The following is a 6,785-nucleotide window of genomic DNA, read 5'->3' as shown; positions in this document are numbered from 1 at the left end:
GCAAAGTCTTATCCTGATGTATTTCTTCATTGTTTTCCTGCGTGAGAGCCTGGTACTGGTTTCTGAGCAGTATGGGTGCTGACTGCCTCCTGATCCTCCTGCATCTCTGGGTCACATGTCTCCATTCCTCTGTTTCTTCAGGTGCACTTCGAATTTCTTCTCTTTCTGTAACATGAAGAGATAATTCTGCTCTGTCCAAGAACTCTTCACCTTCCTTAATGATCTTCAACGTAGCTAACCTCTCTTCGAGATTTTGCAACTTTTCCTCCAACAGGGACACAAGCTTGCATTTGTGGCATGTGAAGTTTGGCTTTTCCACTGGTAAGTCTGTGAACATGTAGCAAGAAATGCAGCTCACCAAATGGCTCCTGGCCTCTTCCATCTTGAGATTTCTTAAAAACGATGAAAGATGAGCCCAAATTCGCGCGCCGATAGGCGCGCGGTTTTTCCGATTTCCTCTTTTCAGCTGCAACGGCCAAAACCCAGTGATCGTTGAGCTCGCGGAGACTCTTCACTTATCCCAGAAGGCACTGGGAATATGCAAATGATCTCCTCAAGACTCTTCCCCTGGTTTTCCGATTTCCTCTTTTCAGCTGCAACGGCCAAAACCCAGTGATCGTTGAGCTCGCGGAGACTCTTCACTTATCCCAGAAGGCACTGGGAATATGCAAATGATCTCCTCAAGACTCTTCCCCTGGTTTTACCTGGCTCCTAGTAGGCCTCAGCCTACACCATGATTGTCCCTGGGCTCCAACAACGCTAGTTGGTGCTCGGAAGTGCTGTCCACACAGAAAAAAACACTCGTTCATGTGAAAGTGGGGGTCGGTAACGTCAGCTGATCCCCTGCTGTGTGGAGGGCAAAGTGCTGCTGCCTCCAAATTGTAACTACTTCAGATTTAAACATTCTCTGATTTGGCCTCTGTCTCCACTCTTTCTCTAGTATTTCCCCTGACCTCCAACACCGCCAGTTCCTGCTCACAGTTGCCGTCCACGCATTCCACACGTGTTCCTGTGTTCCTGGTGTTCTGTTACGTGAGCAGATCCCCCAATGTGTGTCCGGCACTGTCTCCTGCGCTGTCCACCTTCCCACTGCAAGCGGTGGGAATGTGGACAGAGCAGGAGACATTGGCAGACACACATCAGGGGATCTGCTGACATTACAGAACCCCAGTAACACAGGAACACGTGTGGATTGGGCAGATGGCTGCTGTACGCATAAACTGGTGGTGTTGGTGGTCACGTGAAATCCTGGAAACAGAGTGGAGACAGATGCCTAATTGGAGCACGTTGACAGTCTGTTGTAGCCTACAAACAATCTAAAACTGCCACCAAGTAGGCCTCGGCCTGCACCATGATTGTCCCTGGGCTCCAACAACGCCAGTTGGTGCTCGGAAGTGCTGTCCACACAGAAAAACACACTTGTTTATGTGAAAGAGGGGGTCAGTAACGTCAGCTGATCCCCTGCTGTGTGGAGGGCAAAGTGTCCTGCTCCCTCCAAAGTCAAAATACCTCAGCTTTACACCTGGCTCCTAGTAGGCCTCGGCCTGCACCCTGATTGTCCCTGGGCTCCAACAACGCTAGTTGGTGCTCAGAAGTGCTGTCCACACAGAAAAAAACACTCGTTCATGTGAAAGTGGGGGTCGGTAATGTCAGCTGATCCCCTGCTGTGTGGAGGGCAAAGTGCTGCTGCCTCCAAAATGTAACTACTTCAGATTTAAACATTCTCTGATTTGGCCTCTGTCTCCACTCTGTCTCTAGTATTTCCCCTGACCTCCAACACCGCCAGTTCCTGCTCACAGTTGCCATCCATGCATTCCACACGTGTTCCTGTGTTCCTGGTGTTGTTATGTGAGCAGATCCCCCAATGTGTGTCCGGCACTGTCTCCTGCGCTGTCCACCTTCCCACTGCAAGCGGTGGGAATGTGGACAGAGCAGGAGACATTGGCAGACACACATGAGGGGATCTGCTGACATTACAGAACCCCAGTAACACAGGAACACGTGTGGATTGGGCAGACGGCTACTGTACGCATAAACTGGCGGTGTTGGTGGTCATGTGAAATCCTGGAAACAGAGTGGAGACAGATGCCTAATTGGAGCACGTTGACAGTCTGTTGTAGTCTGCAACCTATATAATACTGCCACCAAGTAGGCCTCGGCCAACACCATGAATGTCCCTGGGCTCCAACATCACCAGTTGCTGCTCAGAAGTTTCGTTGGCACGGGTACTCCCTCCTGCCCAGCCTGGTTCCAGCACGCCAGCTGTTTCCGGGTAGTGTCAAGGTCACTATGCCACCAATCCGTTGTCCTGTTGTCTTGCGGCCGGGTTAGCCGACTCTACGGTGCCTGCAGTTTAGGTGACTCCTATGTGGGCTGCGGGAACTGGCACTCAAGGCTGGATCCGTAGTGCCAATGGGACATGGACCCCCTGTAGGACTCTGGGTTTCGGTAACTGCGGCCGGCTTGCGGCCTGGCTACTTTGCTTTGCATGGGTACCTTCTGCTACCCACCCGGGTTCCAGCACTGTCAGCTGGTTCTCGCCAGAGCCTTTGGCCTAGGTGCCTCCATCTCGGTATCCAAGGTCCAGCAACGTCAGCAGGTCCTTGGTAGTGCTTTCTAGCACAGGTACCTCCTGCCTAGTAACCGTGGTCCAGCACCATCAGCTGTTCCTCGGTAGTGCCATTGGCTCTTGTAGCTTTTGCTACCCATCTGGGTTCCAGCACCGTCAGCTGGTTCTCGGCAGTGTCATTGGCACGGGTACTCCCTGTTGCCAGCCTGGTTCCAGCATGCCAGCTGTTTCTGGGTAGTGTCAAGGTCACTATGCCACCAATCCGTTGTCCTGTCGTCTTGCGGCCGGGTTAGCCGACTCTACGGTGCCTGCAGTTTAGGTGACTCCTATGTGGGCTGCAGGAACTGGCACTCAAGGCTGGATCCATAGTGCCAATGGGACATGGACCCCCTGTAGGACTCTGGGTTTCGGTAACTGCGGCCGGCTTGCGGCCTGGCTACTTTGCTTTGCATAGGTACCTTCTGCTACCCACCCGGGTTCAAGCACTGTCAGCTGGTTCTCGCCAGAGCCTTTGGCCTACTCCATCTCGGTATCCGAGGTCCAGCAACGTCAGCAGGTCCTTGGTAGTGCTTTCTAGCACAGGTACCTCCTGCCTAGTAACCGTGGCCCAGCACCGTCAGCTGTTCCTCGGTAGTGCCATTGGCTCTTGTAGCTTTTGCTACCCATCTGGGTTCCAGCACCGTCAGCTGGTTCTCGGCAGTGTCTTTGGCACGGGTACTCCCTGTTGCCCAGCCTGGTTCCAGCACGCCAGCTGTTTCCGGGTAGTGTCAAGGTCACTATGCCACCAATCCGTTGTCCTGTCGTCTTGCGGCCGGGTTAGCCGACTCTACGGTGCCTGCAGTTTAGGTGACTCCTATGTGGGCTGCGGGAACTGGCACTCAAGGCTGGATCCGTAGTGCCAATGGGACATGGACCCCCTGTAGGACTGTGGGTTTCGGTAACTGCGGCCGGCTTGCGGCCTGGCTACTTTGCTTTGGATGGGTACCTTCTGCTACCCACCCGGGTTCCAGCACTGTCAGCTGATTCTCGCCAGAGCCTTTGGCCTAGGTGCCTCCATCTCGGTATCCGAAGTCCAGCACCGTCAGCTGGTCCTTTGTAGTGCTTTTTAGCACAGGTACCTTCTGCTTAGTAACCGTGGTCCAGCACCGTCAGTTGGTCCTCGGTAGTGCCATTGGCTCTTGTTCCTTCTGCTACCCATCCGGGTGCCAGCACTGTCAGCTGGTTCTCACCAGAGCCTTTGGCCTAGGTGCCTCCATCTCGGTATCCGAAGTCCAGCACCGTCAGCTGGTCCTTGGTAGTGCTTTTTAGCACAGATACCTTCTGCTTAGTAACCGTGGTCCAGCACCGTCAGTTGGTCCTCGGTAGTGCCATTGGCTCTTGTTCCTTCTGCTACCCATCCGGGTTCCAGCACTGTCTGCTGGTTCTTGCCAGAGCCTTTGGCCTAGGTGCCTCCATCTCGGTATCCGGGGTCCAGCACCGTCAGCTATTCCTCAGTAGTGCCAAAGGCTATTGTTCCTTCTGCTGCCACTACGGGTTCCAGTACTGTCAGCTGGTTCTCGCCAGTTTCTCAGCCTTCTTGTACCTTCTGCTACATTTCCAAGATCAAGCTTTTTGAAATTGTCTTTGGTAATCCTTATTGATCTCCATGACGACGACCCTGATGATGACGACCTTGAAGACCACACCAAAGAAGACCAGAAATATGACCCTAAATAATAAGACCAAGAGGATAAAGAACATGAAGACAGCCACCAAGATACAGAACAAAAGACAGAAGAACAAGAAGCAGAAGAAGCAAAAGCAGAAGAACAGAAAGCAAAAGAACATTAAGCATAAGACTAAAAATCAGCATAGAAGAAATCAAAATTATAAGCAGAAGAAGACTAAGCAGTAAATGGGGGTGAGTCCGTTCCTCCTCATGGTGCCCCTGGAAAATGCCTGCTGCTGCAGGCCAAATTGAACGCGGACAAATCCTGTTGTAAATCTTTAGTGACAGGCAGAACGTAAGGTGTAATCTTATAACTTTTATAGATAAGTACTACAGGAATGCCTGTCACCATAAGAAAATGAAGAAAAAGAAGAATAGGAAGAAGATGAAGAAATAGCATATGAAAATTAATAATAGCTGAATAAGAAGAATGACGAGTTGTTCTGCTATCCTCCCCTTCCACTGCAAGCAACACAATGCAATGACATCATTTCACTGCCTGTGACAGGACCTCGACATCCTCTGCAGCTTTGATAGGTCAGTAACTTGCACAGTTAGTATGGGTCAGTGAGCCAGTGACTCTCCCTCCACAATAGTTTTGAAAATCGCGCTGGTGTAAAGTTATGTTCCGTGTGGGCTCAATTGGTGATGATTGATGTACAGACAGTTCAATGAGTGTCAGTGAGTCAAAGACACTACTAACTGGTCTGGCTAAGAGATTGACCCTCTCCAGTCAATGAAACAATATAATTCAAGCCTGGCTCTAAATCTATGAGCTTATCTTCAAAGGAGTCCCAGAAGCTAACCTCAAGTATTCTGTATGCAAATCACTGGCTGGCATTATTTAGTTTCTTGTTATGAAATGATCTGTACTGTGTTCAGAAAACAAATATGCTATTAAGTAATAAATGCTAAGCTAGCCGTGACTCATCAAAGACACAGACACGATATAGAAGAGCTTCTTCAAAATTAAGTTACAAATGCAACAATGAAGAAAAATGTGTTTAGGCTACCAGATTATCTTTCCCTCTGTAAAATGTCTTTCTCACCATGACTTTTGTCTTTAGTTTTAGCCAGATTTCATAAACTAAGAGCAGTCACTAAGTGTGTGTGTGTGTGTGTGTGTGTGTGTGTGTGTGTGTGTGTGTGTGTGTGTGTGTGTGTGTGTGTGTGTGTGTGTGTGTGTGTGTGTGTGTGTGTGTGTGTGTGTGCCTATATATATCTTTATAGAAAGGCTTAAAGGGACTGACCATTTTAGGAAATTTGGACTCGAAACGCTTTGCTATACGTATACCATAACAAAAGGTGCTCGCCCTCCCCGAGTCCAGCGCCAGCTCTACGCTTCTGCTCCGCTCTCAGTGGCTTGATATCAGCAGTGACATCACAACACAGCTTCATCCAAAACTCTGAGACCAGAGAAACAGTTGAGAGCTAGTGCTGGGCCTGAGGAAGGTGAGTACCTACTCTATTTGTTATGTTACATAGACAAAAGTGTTTGGGGTCAATTTTTCTCAAACTGAAAAATCCTTTTATATGTATTCATAGAAACTAGGATTAAAAGAATATACATTCAACATTAACAGGAAATGCAACCATAATGGTTGTTAGCTTTGAAATGAGCTTCTTGGAAACCGATAGTAATCCACCCATAACGTCAGCATATTTAATCATTGATAAAGTTACAGTCCCGCCAACAATTTCTGAGAAACAAATTAAAACATGTATCTTATGAGCTTGCAGTCATGTATAATAACTAGTGCAAGTAACAACAATGGATATGCTCAACAGGAGCCATTCACATGAGGTTTAGATGTAGAATGTTTTGCTGTTTTTCGCTGTATTTCTGTACTGCAAACCAAAAAATGTACCTGGTAATACATTCAAGCTTAATAAAACCAGTTTGTAATTTGGAAGGAAATTGTAAGGAATGCAGTAGTAAAACAGTTTCACTATCTAGTAATTGAAAGGTTGCACCTAAATAAATATATATAAATCAATTTATGACCTATGACAACCTCTTGGGCTAAAGTGCAAAGTCACATCGAGGTTGGCACACTCATTTCATTTATTACCAGAAAATATGAATTACAATACAGTTTTCTTCTACATAGGAGATACGAGGGTAAAAGTGACATCAATTACAAAAGTGACCCGACCGCTGAAGCCAATCATAGGCCACAGCTGTTTTGCTGCAGGTGAAAAGTTGACATCTCCACTTCTTGTGTAAACGCAGACTATGGCCTGCCCTGGTTCCAGGTAAATGCTGGTAGGTGAGTGACATTTTGCTATTTTATACAGCTGCAAGTCACTGGTAAACTTTTTATTGTGCCCAAACTATCCCTTTAAAAAATCCTCTCCATTCTCAAGAGTGGAGGGATCATTAATGTTATTTTTGTAGGTTACCATCCACTTCTGCTGACTAGCAGTAAGATTTAGCAAGCAAAGTGCTTACAAGCTTTTTTCAATAGAGTTTGTAAGCAATTATTTAAAGTTGGCCGAATGCATGAT

At 47.9% G+C, this 6,785-nt stretch overlaps 1 long non-coding RNA gene across 1 annotated transcript in view; it reads left to right on the top strand.

The window, feature by feature from the left end:
- The first annotated feature begins 6,407 nt into the window (after positions 1 to 6,407).
- The window catches only part of LOC141100117 (uncharacterized), a 49,511-nt gene continuing 49,133 nt past the window's right edge, over positions 6,408 to 6,785 (top strand). The window contains exon 1 of the long non-coding RNA XR_012234603.1: positions 6,408 to 6,547. This is a non-coding gene — a long non-coding RNA (uncharacterized lncRNA). The remainder of the gene's footprint in view (positions 6,548 to 6,785) is intronic.

Source organism: Dendrobates tinctorius, unplaced genomic scaffold (genome assembly GCF_039654945.1).
Source record: "Dendrobates tinctorius isolate UK_male_01 unplaced genomic scaffold, ASM3965494v1 ptg000011l, whole genome shotgun sequence".
NCBI lineage: Eukaryota > Metazoa > Chordata > Amphibia > Anura > Dendrobatidae > Dendrobates > Dendrobates tinctorius.
Note: the sequence above shows the minus strand (reverse complement) of the source record. Positions and strands in the feature narration are given on the sequence as shown.